The sequence below is a fragment of the Schistocerca serialis genome, chromosome 10, assembly GCF_023864345.2.
Source record: "Schistocerca serialis cubense isolate TAMUIC-IGC-003099 chromosome 10, iqSchSeri2.2, whole genome shotgun sequence".
NCBI lineage: Eukaryota > Metazoa > Arthropoda > Insecta > Orthoptera > Acrididae > Schistocerca > Schistocerca serialis.
The window spans coordinates 226,336,604-226,354,657 of NC_064647.1; the positions used below are offsets into that span (position 1 = coordinate 226,336,604).

At 39.3% G+C, this 18,054-nt stretch overlaps 1 protein-coding gene across 1 annotated transcript in view; it reads right to left on the reverse strand.

The window, feature by feature from the left end:
• LOC126425141 (zinc finger protein 239-like) overlaps positions 1–18,054 on the reverse strand; it is an 89,325-nt gene that overhangs the window by 9,451 nt on the left and 61,820 nt on the right. The gene's annotated exons all lie outside the window — the stretch shown is intronic.

An 18,054-nucleotide genomic window follows, 5' to 3' on the forward strand; every position in this document is an offset into this window, starting at 1 on the left:
CTTTCATGATACTTAAACCAAGTGTTAGTTATGATTATGTTGTGCTCTGTGCAAAATTCTACCAGGCGGCTTCCTCTTTCATTTCTGTCCCCCAATCCATATTCACCTACTATGTTTCCTTCTCTCCCTTATCCTACACTCGAATTCCAGTCACCCATGACTATTAAATTTTCGTCTCCCTTCACAATCTGAATAATTTCTTTTATTTCATCATACATTTCTTCAATTTCTTCGTCATCTGCAGAGCTAGTTGGCATATAAACTTGTACAACTGTAGTAGGTGTGGGCTTCGTATCTATCTTGGCCACAATAATGCGTTCACTATGCTGTTTGTAGTAGCTTACCCGCATTCCTATTTTCCTACTCATTATTAAACCTACTCCTGCATTACCTTTATTTGATTTTGTGTTTATAACCCTGTAGTCACCTGACCAGAAGTCTTGTTCCTCCTGCCACCGAACTTCACCAATTCCCACTATATCTAACTTCAACCTATCCATTTCCCTTTTTAAATTTTCTAACCTACCTGTCCGATTAAGGGATCTGACATTCCACGCTCCGATCCGTAGAACGCCAGTTTTCTTTCTCCTGATAACGACATCCTCTTGAGTAGTCCCCGCCCGGAGATCCGAATGGGGGACTATTTTACCTCCGGAATATTTTACCCAAGAGGACGCCATCATCATGTAATCATACAGTAAAGCTGCATGCCCTCGAGAAAATTACGGCTGTAGTTTCCCCTTGCTTTCAGCCGTTCGCAGTACCAGCACAGCAAGGCCGTTTTGGTTATTGTTACAAGGCCAGATCAGTCAATCATCCAGACTGTTGCCCTTGCAACTACTGAAAAGGCTGCTGCCCCTCTTCAGGAACCACTCGTTTGTCTGGCCTCTCAACAGATACCCCTCCGTTGTGGTTGCACCTACGGTACGGCTATCTGTATCGCTGAGGCACGCAAGCCTCCCCATCAACGGCAAGGTCCATGGTTCATGGAGGGGTGCTGTCAGTTTCGTAAATATAATGCTGTCAATTATATTTACGAAAAATAGTATGAAAATGGAAAATAATATTTGCTTCTGTTGAAAACACGCACAATTTTTATTTGGCTATTGAATTAAGGGAGACAGTGGCCAGAAAATGTAAAAGTAAAAAAAAAAAAAAGATGAGAATGTCATTGGGAGTAAGAAGCATCACAGGATGGTTAACTAGGAGAACGAGGAATACCACATCAGATGAAGTAAAGTGTGACAGAAAAAGAACAAAAATATGCTCCTGCGGGAGAATTTAAAAACATTACTTTGGCAAATAAACCATTATCACAGTACTTACGCTGTATCACATTCACTTGTTGACACAATGTTTATGCCTTGGCCTATGCTGCAATAAACATTTATTGCACTATATTATGACTGTGCTGTGATTGCTAGTTACACGATTTTGTGCTGAAATATAATAGTAAAATTAACAAAACCCTCTTTGGGGCTCACACACTGTGTGAGATACAATGGGTCTACACAGTTATTGAGTTATGTGCTTGGTGAGCACACAGCCCCTGGATATGTAATATCGTTATCCATTCTTCATTCTTCTTGGCTAAATCGTTTCCCTAACTCTACTGCTCATCTGCCTCTTTCATGTCAACACCCTCTATTCTATGACACAATGTGACTATCTCAATGAAGACAAAGCAATTTGCCAATGTAAGATTTTTAAAATTTTTTACACTTGGTAATTTTTCTTTTATTAGGATATGGTGCTTCAGTTTTTACACGCATCTCCTAATATCTACTGACACCACAGAAAGAGTAACAAGTATATACACTGGCGGAAAAAAATCGCAACACCAAGGAGTTGTGTGACAAATGAAAGTTGGTATGCATGTTCCTACATCTGAAATCTATTCAAATTTCGTGTCAGTTGCACGAAATCACGTTTGCTTTAAATACATGCTGTAACGATCGTCAGTGTTTATGCTGTAGTCTATGTTACAATAAACATTTATTGCACTATATAACGACTGTGTTGTGATTGCTTATTAGATGATTTTGTGCTGAACTATAATAGTAAAATTAACAAAACCCTCTTTGGGACTCATACACTGTGTGAGATACAGTGGGTCTACGCAGTTTTTGAGTCATGTGCTAGCCGAGCACAGGGACCCTGGATATGTAGCATCGTTATCCACGCTTTATTCTTCTCTGCTAAATCGTTTCTCTAACTCTAATGTCCATCTGTCTTTTTATGTCAACACTATCTATTCTATGACATAGAATGACTGTCACGTTAGTCAAGAATGCCTTTAACGAGACAAAGATGCAACGCATCGCTGAGATTGAACGGGGTCATGTAATAGGGCTATGAGACGCTGGATGTTTCTTCGGCGGTATTGCAGAAAAACTTGGGAGGAATGTAGCCACTTTACAGGGTTGTTGGCAGCGGTGGTCGCAAAAATGTATGGCTACAAGGAGACTGGGCTCCAGACAGCCATGTGGCACTTACTAAGAGGGGACAACCATCGTTTTTAGCATATGACTCTGCTGCATTGTACTGCATCTGCAGCGGCAATTTGAGCAGCTCTTAGCTGCGCAGTGACACAACGAACTGTCACAAATCAGTTACAGCAAGGACAGCTCCGAGACAAACGCCCTGCAGTGTGCACTGCAATGACCCCAAACCACCGCCATTTTCAACTTCACTAGTGTCAAGAGTGAGCTCATTGGACGGCAGGTGGGAGGTCTCATGCGTTTTCTAGTGAGAGCTGGTTCTGCCTCACTACTAGTGATGGCCATGTGTTGGTTAGGAGCAGGCCGGTTGAGGGCCTATAACCAACCTGTCTGTGTCCTAGACACACTGCAGCTACACATGGAGGTACGGTCCACAGTGAGATTTCATGTGACAGCATGAGCACTCACAGTTGTCCCAGACACCCCACTGGAAATTTGTACATTAATCTGGTGATTGGACCTGTTTTGCTGTCATTCATGAACAGCATACCAGATGGTGTTTTCCAACAGGATAAACCTCACCCACAGACCGCTGTTGAAACCCAATGTGCTCTACAATGTGTTGACATGTTTCTCAGGCTTGCTCGATCATCAGATCTGTCTCCAGTCTGGCATACGGGACATCATGAGACACAACTCCAGCGTCACCCACAAACTGCATCAACTGTCCCTACATTGATGGGTCAGGTGCAACAGGTATGTAACTCCATCCCAAAAACTAGCATCCAGCACCTGTACAACACAATGCATGCACGTTTACATGCTTGCATTTAACATTCTGGAAGTTACACCAGTTCTCGATGTGAAACTTCCTGGCAGATTAAAACTGTGTGCCCAACCGAGACTCGAACTCGGGAACTTTGCCTTTCGCGAGCAAGTGCTCTACCAACTGAGCTACCGAAGCAAGACTCACGCGCGGTCCTCACAGCTTTACTTCTGCCAGTATCTCGTCTCCTACCTTCCAAACTTTACAGAAGCTCTCCTGCGAACCTTGCAGAACTAGCACTCCTGAAAGAAAGGATACTGCGGAGACATGGCTTAGCCACAGCCTGGGGGATGTTTCTAGAATGAGATTTTCACTCTGCAGCGGAGTGTGCGCTGGTAGAGCACTTGCCCGCGAAAGGCGAAGGTCCCGAGTTCGAGTCTCAGTCGGGCACACAGTTTTACGAGTCTCGGTCGGGCACACAGTTTTAATCTGCCAGGAAGTTTCACATCAGCGCACACTCCGCTGCAGAGTGAAAATCTCATTCTGGAGTTCTCGATGTATCAGCATTTCACATTTTCAATGGTTTATCTCATGCTTACATTAACCAGTGATCTTGCAACGTATTACGTATATTACCTACACAAATGTAGTCCCGAAATTTCATTACTCAATATTAATAATTTTTTGGTGTTGTGACTGTTTTTTCTGTCAGTGCTTATTTACATATCAGATAATCACATACTTTTTTGTGTTTTGTGCTGCTCAGGAATCCACACTATATACCATTAATTTTTCCTTCTTTGCCCTCCCTTAGAGTTGACATAATTTTTGAACGGTAGCTCACTGACAATCTGAAAAAAAAGAAGGAAAACAGGCTCCTCAACTTTCCAATCACTTGAACCGTAGGCAGCAAGCATCACTGGTGCCAAATACACATGGCACAGTTTTAAACTGGTTGCAGTGTGTTCGTTTAATGGGAACAAGAGCACCCTCTTCAGTTTCAGGAATGATACACACAGACTTGCTCCCTAATTGTACACAGTGGTCCTTTCTGTCTAGTGATGCTATTTCCCTAATGTGTACCATTATTCATTGCATGTTTTTACTACTATCGGATAGCAGACACCCACTCTTTGCACTTGCTTTCCCTGGTACAACACCCCAAATATAGAGCCCCTAATGACATCCCTTTTGACAGCAAAAGATATAAAAATTAGTTATCCTGACCTAGCTACTGGCAACAAAATATTAACACTATTGAAAGTTTGAGCAACAGAAATACTAGGGAACTAACAACATCTATTCCACGAAAAGAACTAAATAAAAGACTATCAGATGATCACTTCATCTATGAAGTATGCAACTCTAAATAAAGAATTCCAAATATATGCTTTATGAAGGTTAAAACCCAGACGAGATAAAGTGATCAGAGATAACATTTATCCCAGAAAAGAGTTGTAGCCGCATCGAGCTGTAAGTTCGCTGTGACTACAATGAAAAACTTCAATGGAGATGTTAATTCAAGTATGGTCCTGACGTATTAGTCATAGTTCTGAAGAACGGTGATAGAACATTTACCGTTTACCCGGACAACGGAACAGAAATTATACGCGAGGGAAAAGTAACTCGTGTGATACTTAATCAATTCTGGGACTTAGTCGTCGTGATCTGTGATCGTCACGAACATTGAAGGACACAGCAATGTACCAGACGCCGACATAAACTCTACAAATAAACTTGAGTAGGAAACATATACACGCAATCATGAAGAATTCGCAGGTACGCCGTGTTGTCGGAAGCTGCAGTCAATGTCAGAATTGCTGATGTAAATCGTAGTTTCAGTTCCTTGACAGATCGGTGTGCTTTCCAGTGCATTGGTTAGATAGTTCAGAAGTTCACTAAATTAAGATATAACTTTAATACTTCGTGTCGTGTCGTCTACATCATTTAATTGAACTTTATTGTGTAACTGTGAATAATTATTTTCTTTATAGAACGTCGAAGCTAAAGGTGATTGAGTGACATTATCAACAAGGAACAGTAATTGAACATTATATTACGACGGTATCTGTATTTTATTTAGAGAATACATTATCTCTGGATTTATGACGTAGGAGTTGTCGAATTAGCACCGTAGCGACGCACTAACGACGCTATAATACTTCACAAATCAACATCCTCGCAAGACTAATGCGGAATCGGCTTGAATGGTAGAACTTATAACAATTAGAGATATCATATTATCTACGTTTGAACATTCATTTGCAAACAGGCCATAAAAACTACCGTTATCAAGTTTCGTGTAAGCTTATAAGTCCGTCGCGAAAACGCGAAGGATATTTGGTTTATTGTTTCAGATCGTTAAAAGAAAAGAAAAAAATTCATTGAAGTCTATGTTTATGTGCTGCTCCATGACTCTGCTGTCAATATCTTTATTCTTTGCTTTTGTGTAACTTCTGTGTTTTTAGTAAATGTTTTTTTCGTATCCAGGGTGTAATTATAAAGTTAATAAAACGTTTTCTTGCCTTTAAAATAATATTTTTCATCAGATTATGGGCCCAGAACGCGTGTAAAGGCAAACAACATAGTTTAATTAAAACAATATTTGAAATGAGCTTATATCTGTAAAGAAACATGATTGCTAGCGGCGATTATAAGGTCGGGTCTAGCGAAGCGGGGGATACAACCCGTCGGCTTTGACCAATGACGTCAGACATTAGTCATAGATAGTAATGTCTTCACTTCGAGGCATAGATAATAAAACAGTTCTGTGTTCCAGATAAGCGCTTTCATTGTACATTAAAATAATTATTCGTAATAATATTGAGGTAATTTGGAGTATTAGTTTGTTATTGTAGAACAACTTTTAGTGTCTTATTTGCGTTTATAGAAATGGATTTATCTGTTTCTGGGTATGTAATTTTCGTTACTGTCTGTCTAGGCGAGCTTCGGTTATTCCTCGATATTTCCGTGTGGTAAGTTCACTTTTCCATTTGCTTCTTTTACTGTATTTCACAATTTTGACATATTTCACTGTTTTATTCCACCAATATGTGTATTTTCGTGTTGTGAAGTACGTAATAGAACTTTCTCAGCTGTCGATCTTCTTTCGTTTCCCAGCACTAGTATCAGTACGACATTTTCGAATTGTACTTGCTATATTACAGGCGAAACCCACGACACAACTAAAATTTGTATCCCGTCCTTCACTTCGCCTTTACACTGACACTATATATGTCAATTGGCGAGCAAGATACAAATGTTGCGTATAGCTATATAGCTCAAGTAACGAATGGGATACTATTAGCGTCCAAGGCAACAAGAAAACTGTACCCCATAATGAAGTACGGGATGCAAATTGTACATGTGTCGTCTTCTTGTCTCCGTGTAGTTCAATTGAGGTACAGGTTGCAAATGTAACGTACGTCTATTTCCACCTTTTCGTTACCAGTGTACATATATCGAGGTCAACAGCAGTCTGGTATACATATATTACATACGTAGTTCCTTCTGTCATCAGTAGTACTGATATGTACGTAAGAAAAGACTGTTAGTAATAGCGGAGACGAGATAAACAACACATCTACAATTTGTATCCCGTGTTCCACTTAGGGTTTACTGAAGCGGAGGATACATTGTTCAAGTGAAGAACTGGACAGTAATGCTAGTGAAAATGAAGAAATCGACTTACGACAAACTCGTATTCCGTACTGTACTTAAGCAACACACTTCAAATGAGCTTTCAATTTGTATCGGGTGCTTCATTTACGGTTTAGTGAAGCAGGGGATACATAGTTCAAGTGACACAACAGGACAGCAATGCTAGTTGAAAGTAAGAAATCGACTTACGCTGAACTTGTATCCCGTAGTGCACTTAAGCAATACAGTTCGAAAGAGTTTCGAGATACAACTGATATACATGTAACGTGATGTATTCTTTGCTAGTAATATATTTCATTCATTTCTTTCCATTGTATGTTGCGGAGAAATACTAAGATAGAAACACGTGATATTGTTAACGTGAAAATACTACTGGCCCTGTAACGCGCGCGTGGGGCACACGATATTAAAGCCTGTACTATAGTAAGTGAGTGGGGTTCACCTTACGAGACAGGATTTTTTTATAGATATTGACCGCGTGTACCTAAAAGGAGGCAAATCAGACTTACACCCACTCAGTAATAACAATGATACGTCAAGCAAGTCCGAAGTGCAACTACACGTTAGGAAGTACAAGAAACAACACAGAAAATGCTACCAATTTGTTAATAAAACGGTCGCCAGCCTAATTAGGCATTAACTGAGTTTCTTCCCTGTACAAGTTGATGTACATTCATACAAAACAACACGTAGTAACACTGCATACTATGGTAAATTTTAGAACCAGAAAATCTATTGAACTGATAATTTCACTTTCTGTACTAATGTGGGTAAACCATAAATACATAACATTACACTATAATGTTTACTACAAAACTTCGTACTGTCTATTGATCTGATTAAAATCGGGCATAGGTTACCCTAGAAATAGCACTTTCGAAACACACACAAAGTCAATTTTGATAAAGGTAAAACACTGATAAATTTTGGTTTCTACTTTGGCTTTGACTTTGCTGATCAAATCAGTTTAGAATACTTCAGAATTCAAACGAATAAAAAATGCCCTCAAGATTTCCAATATATGATTTACTACTCTTTTTATCTTATTTCCTGCTCATTTAAATACCAATATATCTTCCTCAAAATAATTAAGTTTCATTACTAAATCAATATCAAAAATAATCTTCCCACTTTGTCAGACCTTTGTTATTCGTCTATTAGTTCATTAACAAAAAAATTCTTTAAACATCATTCTAACATAGCTAGGTCTGCAGTTAATTATTATTAACACAAACTTTAATTTCTCATCTTGGAACACTCGGATTGCACAACATTTGGAAAGGACCCTGTCTAGGTTAGTTGCGAGGATAATTAAATGATAGGACAGTTCTGATAAAATTTAAGTTGTTATTGAATAGTATGGAACAAAAGAAACACTGGTCCACACCAATACAGTACTAAAAGTTTCAACCTGTTTGTACCGATGTGGTGGTTGGCAGGCGGCGAGATGGCGAGGCACAGAGCACACATACAATCACAGCAATGGCTCTTGATGAATCGGCACTTTACTTCTTCTTAGCGTCGCAATACTTTTCCATTTAGTGCCTAAGGAATTTTGCCATGCTGTATGGGCGTTGGAACGGCATATCCGAGGCTCAATGAAACCACGTCTTCCAGGAGAGCCTCCTCGATCCAGAACGTGTTGCTCAGACCAATGCCCAACTCCGACTACTACTGCTGAGCCCGTTATGCCATGCCGCGCCCGTGTATATTTTCCCGCGCTCGCCTGCCATCCACCTTTTACCGCTCCCCTACAGACAGGGTATTCACCCGAGGTTTTGCATTCTACATATCCTAATACATTGCCTACGTATGGACCAGATGCACAATTACAATTTTAAACATGTTACAATAGATTCAACGTTTGTTACACTTCAATTCTATTACAATATTGCTTGAAATTTGACATAAACATTAATATTCACATTGAAAATTGTTTACAATTTCTTTAACATAATGGCATGAAACAAAAAAAATAAGAGAAATGAAATCGGAACATCGATTACACTAATTTATCGAAAAAAAATATTATTTGTATAATAGGACAGTGTTGTTGTTGTTACACATGCCCCTGTTTCCAGTAAATTTCACTAAGTGCAAATTTGATGGGAACACTGAACTTTATATTTATACAGGGGTTCTGAATCTTTGTGTGAATGTCCCATCAAAAAAAATTTATACCACAAACTTCCTTTCACTCACATTATATAGGTCTATACTTTTTTAATATATCAAGAACATTTACCTATCGTTTGCTTAAGTGCCTTTGGCACAGTCCAACCTCCTATCTCAACATTATTTAAGTAGCAAATTACTCATTATTATTAAACTTCTCAGAAAAATAAATTCGAAAGCTGAAACACAAACACTTGCCCTCAAAGCATATACAAATATCTATATACACTAAAAAACAATTCGTTGCTGCTTGCATTGAATGGCAGTCCATTTCCTTATTTACTAATAAACACATAATAATATTTAGAAAAATCACTACATCTATTTGCTGCCTATTATTCATATTTGGGCAGTCCATTTCGCATCATTTTATCACATAACCTGCACCACACTTACAATTCTCCTTTGACTATTTATCTGCCCTCTTTGATTTTTGGCAGTCCTTTATATTATGACTTATATACTGCCCACTTTGGTTTTTGGCAGTCCCATCTTTTATCTGGCTTGCAGCATTTGCTTTTTCTTTTCAACCCTTTTCTCCATACATCTTTACATTTATAGTACATTTGGTAATCTGAAACTCACATAAGTACATTACCACACTGATATTGGTATACATATATTTACAAAGATTTGTTACATTTGGAATAAATTAGTTTCAGCATAAGATACAGCACATTTACTGCAAATTGCTCTCTGAGTGTACTTGGGTCACTCACTCCTAGGAACATACAGTTTCAGGTCCACAACATTTCTTACACCTAAAGGTCTTTTGGATTTTGGGTAGATCAGGTAGTAAGCATTATCATGTGGAATGTTCTGTATTACATACGGTCGATTATAAATATATTTAAATTTGGAAATTTCATGGTTCAGTTCACTAGATTTTTCGTGGGTTTTTAAAAGAACATAATCTCCAATTTTAAATTTTGAAACTTTCAGATTTTTATCATGTCTTTTAGATCTAGATTCAGCTTTTTGCTTTGCCCTTTTTCTGACTAATTCTTTCTTTTGACTCAACCCCAAGCTTGTACAAGGTGGAAACTCCAGTTTTTCCTCAATTAAACTTTCACTTCTGCTGCCTAACAAAATTTCTTCCGGACGGAACCCAGTAGATTCATGATGTACTGTGTTCATGACATTCTCAAAGTCCAATATAAATCTGCCCCAGACTCTAAATCATGCCCCTTCCTGTTTTTTCTGCAACGCACCTTGGTCGACTGTGACATCATCCCAAGATACGTTCCTGACCTGTGAATCATTTATATTTGGTGGCTTTTTCGGTTTCTGGAGTTCTAAGTCTTTGCTTACTTGAACTCTTTGCAAAATAAACACTGAGTCGTCCGGTGGTTCCTTCTTCCTGTGTTCAGTCTCAGCATCTGGGTTTTGTTTTGACACTTCATCATCGGTAGGTACAATATCGCAATTAGCTGTATTCCCATTATTTTCACTAGTACCGAAATACTCGTCATCTGAACTATAGTCCGAATGCGACCATTCTGGATCGCTTTCAGGTTCTAACATAAAAGCTTTTCTGAGACAGGCACTAAGTTCTTCCTCTGCATTTTCGTCAGGCTTTGATTTTAACTCGGTATCCTCTTTCGACAAAATGGCCTCATTATCAGCTTTACTCACATCCCCTGTTACTTCATATTTAGTGTAATCCTCGTGGACTTCAATTACTTTTAGGTAATTACCTGCCCCTTCTCCACGGTGCCTTTCGGTAGCAGCTTGTACTGTTGGCAGATCGTTAACAGAAGTTACTTCCTTGTCAATGCTTAGGATTTCATCCTCCAATTCCTTGCTATCTTTAACCTTCGCCCTATCGGCAGCACTCGTACTTTGCGCGGCGCTATTTACTCTCTCCTCTTCAAATTTGGGCCACGTCACCTTATCGACGTCCCTACTATTTCCTTTTCCACTAATTAACCTCCTTGCCTCATACTCCTCCTTAAATTCCTCCCACTCACACTGCTTGAGGCCTTTGTACAGATCGTCGATCGGCACACGCCAATCAGTTACTTCTGCTAATTCATTCTCGCCATTTACTTCATTGCTAATACTGCTAACAGCACCTCTCTGTGTATCCACTGTTCCATCTACTATTTCCTTCGCCACGGAATTACCACTCGTAATGTATTCACCAGCTCTTACGGCAATGTTCGTACCTAATGCTGCTGCATTGCTAGCGGCTTCTCTCTGAACATCTGTTCTGCTAGGCTGGGCCGTTGCCCTCTGATGCTCCACTCGCCTGTTAACAAGTATTGCTCTGCGTGGCGAAGATGACTCACCAGCGCTCGCACCTGACGCTTGTTTCGCAACAACACGTTGCGTCGTTCCACGACTGTCTCTAACCTGTCTCATAACTTTACTGTCGGTCCGGTCACATTTCTTAAATTGGGGCCGGTATATACTGTCCGCTTCCGTTTGGCCCACAACATTAGTGGAAATCAGTTTCCCACGTCGTTATTATTTTGTGCGGTGTACCCTCTACCACGACCTGGATGACTCCCTGTTCCTCTTCCTCTGCCTCTACCTCTCTGTATCATGTTGACGCGAAACCCATCGCCGTCATTTCTCTCGTCATTATTACAGTTATTCCTGTTACTAAAATTCTGATAATTGGCACGACTTTCGCGCCAATGGTCTTCGTCTTCGACCCTTTCGAGAAACGCTTGGAAGCTACGATGATTGCTTCCCACGTATCTCTTCGAATCTTCTGGAAGCTTTTTATATAGCTCCAATATGATTTCTGAATCGGATCTTCTCTCTCTTATATGCGTCAACTTTCGGTACCAATATTCGCAGAAATCTTTCAAAGAATTTCTGCCCCTATTATCATGAAGCTTGGCCATGATAAACTTGCGCCACAAATGATCCTGTTTTTGTTCGGACCAATATTCTTCCGTAAACTTTTGTTTAAATTCTTCAAACGTCATTTGTTCGGTATTCAAGTTAATTTCCCAGCGCTTAGCATCACCTGCTAAGGCGCTAATTACTACATTTATCTTTTCCTGACCAGACAAGTGTTCAGGAAACATCCTCTCGCAATTTTTGATGAAATCTAACGGATGCCATCCGTTATGTTTCTTGGCGGGATCGAAGCGTTCCTCACCTTCCAATAGCTTCGTAAGTGGTGTGCCATTATAGACAACACCAGGCCTATCTTTAATTTTACTCTCAAGATCGAAAATTTTGCCTTGAATTTTCGATGTATTTTGTTCACACTTTGTACACATCCGGTAACTTTCTCGCCTAAAACTCTTTCAGTGTCTGAAACCACCCTTTTCAACTGTGAGATTCCGTGTTGACATTCGTTTACGATCTCAGTTTTAAGACTGAAAACTTTTTTGTCTACTTTTGTTTCAACCAGAGGCTTTACTTTCTCTTGGATGTTGAGAATTTCAACATCAAACCTACTGTTAGTGTTGTCAATTTCCCCCTGCATAGTATCCATATTTTTATTAATTGTGTCAAATTCAAACTTCATAGTATTTACCACAGAACTTAAATTACCCACTTTTTGTTCTACCTGTTCTATTTGTTTACTAATTTTAATTCCTTGCTCTTCGACCTGTGCTTTAAGCTGACCAACTTGTGTTTTAAGCTGCTCGTCAACGTGTGTTTTAAGCTGATCATTCTGTTTTTTAAGCTGATCATTCTGTGTTTTGAGCTGATTACTTTGTGTTTTAAGCTGCTCGTTAACGTGTGTTTTAAGCTGACTAACCTGATTACTGACTTGTTTTTGAAGGTGATCATTCTGTCCTGCAATTTGTTTCGTTAATTGTTCAAATAAATCGTTCATGCTTAAAATTTTCACATTGTCTTGTTCTACGGAATCGGTGCGTTCCGATCCTACCTCAAAATTTTCTTTCGATTCATTCTTTATCTGTGGAGAATCAAACATGTCAGTGGATTCGTTCACGTACCCACTATCATCTACAAAGCCATCCTCTACTTCCTGTTTTATTCCTTGCTGTGTTCGAGGCAATCCCGACATTTCAATCTGTTCGTTAACACGTTCGTGATATTGTATGTACGCCAATTGTCTATGGCTAACGCCATCTGTTATCTGGCTGCGTACACTCCTGTCATTGCCAGCCGCATTTTCCATTACGCTCGGCACATCTACTGTGTCTACGTTCCTGTCCATACTGAACGCAGATTACACCACACTGCTGTACTTGACGTTCACTGCTGTTTACTTTACTAACTAATATTGCAATTCGTGCCACTGAACATCCACTGTTCGGTATTCACATTAATTTGTGACCGATAACAACTGGATGTCCTGTCACCGGGAGCCACTTGTAACGCGCGCGTGGGGCACACGATACTCTGGGGCACACGATACTCGTTAAAGCCTGTACTATAGTAAGTGAGTGTGGTTCACCTTACGAGACAGGATTTTTTTATAGATATTGACCACGTGTACCTAAAAGGAGGCAAATCAGACTTACACCCACTCGGTAATAACAATGATACGTCAAGCAAGTCCGAAGTGCAACTACACGTTAGGACGGACAAGAAACAACACAGAAAATGCTACCAATTTGTTAATAAAACGGTCGCCAGCCTAATTAGGCATTAACTGAGTTTCTTCCCTGTACAAGTTGATGTACGTTCATACAAAACAACACGTAGTAACACTGCATAATATGGTAGATTTTAGAACCAGAAAATCTATTGAACTGATAATTTCACTTTCTGTACTAATGTGGGTAAGCCATAAATACATAACATTACACTATAATGTTTACTACAAAACTTCGTACTGTCTATTGATCTGATTAAAATCGGGCATAGGTTACCCTAGAAATAGCAGTTTCGAAACACACACACAGTCAATTTTGATAAAGGTAAAACACTGATAAATTTTGGTTCCTAATTTGGCTTTGACTTTGCTGGTCAAGTCAGTTTAGAATACATCAGAATTCAAATGAATAAAAAAAGGGGGGGGGGACCTGAAACTTATGATCACTGTATTAAAACAATTACTGAAATCATTATGCCCTCAAGATTTCCAATATATGATTTACTACTCCTCTTATCTTATTTCCTGATCATTACTAAATCAATATCAAAAATAATCTTCCCACTTTGTCAGACCTTTGTTATTCGTCTATTAGTTCATTAACAAAAAAATTCTTTAAACATCATTCTAACATAGCTAGGTCTGCAAGTAATTATTATTAACACAAACTTTAATTTTTCATCTTGGGACACTCGGATTGCACAACATTTGGAAAGTACCCTGTCTAGGTTAATTGCGAGGATATTTAAGTGATAGGACAGTTCTGGTAAAATTTAAGTTGTTATTGAATAGTATGGAACAAAAGTAACACTGGTCCACACCAATACATTACTAAAAGTTTCAAGCTGTTTGTACCGATGTGGTGGTTGGCAGGCGGCGAATGGCGAGGCACAGAGCACACATACAATCACAGCAATGGCTCTTGATGAATCGGCACTTTACTTCTTCTTAGCGTCGCAATACTTTTCCATTTAGTGCCTAAGGAATTTTGCCATGCTGTATGGGCGTTGGAACGGCATATCCGAGGCTCAATGAAACCACGTCTTCCAGGAGAGCCTCCTCAATCCAGAACGTGTTGCTCAGACCAATGCCCAACTCCGACTACTACTGCTGAGCCCGTTATACCGTGCAACGCCCGTGTGCATTTTCCCGCGCTCGCCTGCCATCCACCTTTTACCACTCCCTTACAAGCCAGGTATTCACCCGAGGTTTTGCACTCTACATATCCTAATATATTGCCTACGTATGTACCAGACGCACAATTACAATTTTAAACGTGTTACAATAGATTCAACGTTTGTTACACTTCAATTCTATTACAATATTGCTTGAAATTTGACATAAACATTAATTTAAAAAAATGGTTCAAATGGCTCTGAGCACTATGGGACTTATCATCTTAGGTCATCAGTCCCCTAGAACTTAGAACTACTTAAACCTAACTAACCTAAGGACATCACACACATCCAAGCCCGAGGCAGGATTCGAACCTGCGACCGTAGCAGTCGCGCGGTTCCGGACGGCGCGCCTAGAACCGCGAGACTACCGCGGCCGGCAAACATTAATATTCACATTGAAAATTGTTTACAGTTACGTTAACATAATGGCATGAAAAAAAAAAAAAAAAATGAAATCGGAACATCGATTACACTAATTTATCCAAAAATTAAAAAAAATATTATTTGTATAATAGTACAGCGTTGTTGTTGTTACAGCCCCTATAAATGTGAAGTACAGCTTTTCTCTCTTGCATTCCTTCGTTTCTGGACATTCTTCTCAGCTTTTTCATCTTTGTAATACATGATCTCTGGCGAATTCTGACGTCATTGGTCAAAGCCGACGGATTGTATCCCCTGCTAAACTAGACCCATAAGGTCAGCATTGATAAGCTTGAAGGACCTGAGCACTGGGCCAAATGGTAATGGCATATTTCTGTGGTGCTGCGTTCATATGGACTAGAAGATATTATTAACGGTACGCGTGAATGTGTAGAGTTGCGACAAGTGCACAAAAAGAAGCGTATGTGGAATGGCACAAGGACGACGCAAAGGCAGCGAGTCTTATAGCAAGTGCGCTAAGTAAACCTGTTGCAGAACTCGTCTTAACGTGCAAGAATGCTAAAGAAATCTGGGACAAATTACGCGCCCGATTTTAACGTAGCAGTACTCAGCGTTTGAATATGTTGATTGAAACATTTTTCCGTGTTAAACGTGATGAAACGGAAGATATTAGTGCACATGTGGCCAAACTGCAAAAGTTAGTTGTGGACCTGAACGATGAATTAGCAAAACACGAAGAAAATACGCTATCTGAAAGAATCTTAAATGGTCGACTTTTGTCTACACTGGGAAAAGACTACGACAATTTTAAGGATCTATGGGATACGATACCGAAAGAAAAGCAAAGCTTGAATTTATTGATTGAAAAACTCTGTACTATTGAACTGCGTGAAACAAGAAAACTGCAAACAAGTAATCAGCAAGCAAAGATGACGAAGTCACAATTAAAACAGAAGTTTCCGTGTAATATATGCAAACAATTAGGTCACTGGGCAGCAGAGTGTCCACAGAACACTCGTGATGGCAATAAAAGAAGAGAGAAGAAGCGAGAAAGTGAACACGCTGCATTTACTTCATACGCTATGGGTGTGTGTACCAGTAATCACAGTGACCCAAATAAATGGTATTGCGACAGTGGCGCTACAAATCATATCACCCCCAACGAACAGTATTTTGTTTCGTATAGTGAATTTGATGCTTCTCAAGTAATTGCATTGGGAAAACAAGATGTCAAAATGTGTGCGTACGGTCAAGGAACAGTTTACATCCAAATTCGACGTAACAATAAATGGTACAATGCTAGAATGGACAATGTTTTGTACGTCCCTCATGCAAGTGCTAATCTGTTCTCTGTGAGAGCCACTGCCTGCAGAGGCTACAGTACTAATTTTAGTTATAATAATGTCTGTGTTCGAAGACAAGTCAATGGCAATATTCTTACGACAGGTTATGTGAAAAATGGACGTTATGTGTTAACATGCATGTTGTTAGAAATGCAAAAATGAATCATGTGAAATTGATGACTTCATCCGAAACATTGCAATTGTACCATGAAAGGTTTGGTCATCAAAATAAACAACATGTGAAGAATATTTTAAAAGGAATGAACATTAATGTGGAAGGTGCCAAGAGTGAATTTTGTGACAGCTGTGCGGTTGGAAAGATGCATAGGCTGCCATTCAACGAACAATACGCTCTACCAGTACTGGTGAATTAATCCACGGGGATGTCAATTGACCAATGAGCACGAAATCTTTTGGAGGTAAGCACTATTATGTATGTTTCAAAGACGATCTTAGTAAATTTCGTCGAATTTTCTTTTTAAGACACAAAAGTTAAGTGTGTACTGTGCTTAAGCAGTTTTTAAATGAAGCACGAACTAATGGACATGTTGTCAAACAATTTAGATGTGATCATGGCAAAGAATTTAACAATAAGAATGTCAGTGAACTGTTTGCAGACAGGGGAATAGAGTTTCTGATTCCTCCTCCTTACAATCCTGAACAAAATGGTGTGACTGAACGGGAAAATAGGACCATTGTTGAAGCTGGCCGGTCAATGCTAAATCCGAGTAAATTACCTAAAGGGTTGTGGGCAGAGGCATGTAACACAGCAGTCTGCCTAATAAATCGTACTGGAAAATCTTCAGTTGAAAATAAAACCCCTTATGAACTATGGTTTAATCGACCAGTAGGATGACTTCATCATCTCAGAATTTTTGGCACAGGCTGCTACGTTCACATTAACAAACAATTCCGTTCCAAGTTTGATGATAAGGCAGAATTTGGACGACTTGTTGGATGTGTTAATGACAAGGATGGGTTTAGAGTTTGGCTTCCATCTAAAAGAAAAGTGGTGTTGAGTCACGATGTGAAATTTAAGCCAGAAATTGTTTGTGATTTACATAGTGATCATGTTGAATTTGAAGTCCCTCAGGAAGAATATAATGATCCGAATTCATCTAAAGATGACCAATGTAAATCTCCTAGGCTGTACACTTCTGGAGGAAGTCACACTCAAGAAAAAATTGGCACTCTCGATTCTAGAGAAAGTCAAGAGTTCTAGTGAATCTGATGAAAATAAAGAATTAACATAATTTCTAAAAGCAGAAGCTGCTGACTCTTCTAATGAAGAGAAACTGAAGAATAAAAGACAACGAAGAAAACCATCCTGGATGTAAAGTGGTGAATTTTGTATGGCAACAAAAGTTGATGCACTTGAATACAAAGATCCAAACTGTTTTTCAGAAGTATTGCAGTCAAACCAACCTGGATGTAAAGTGGTGAATTTTGTATGGCAACAAAAGTTGATGCACTTGAATACAAAGATCCAAACTGTTTTTCAGAAATATTGCAGCCAAACGAGAAGGAAGAATGGAAGGAGCGAAAGAGTTAGTTTGGTTACATCGTCTGCTATCAG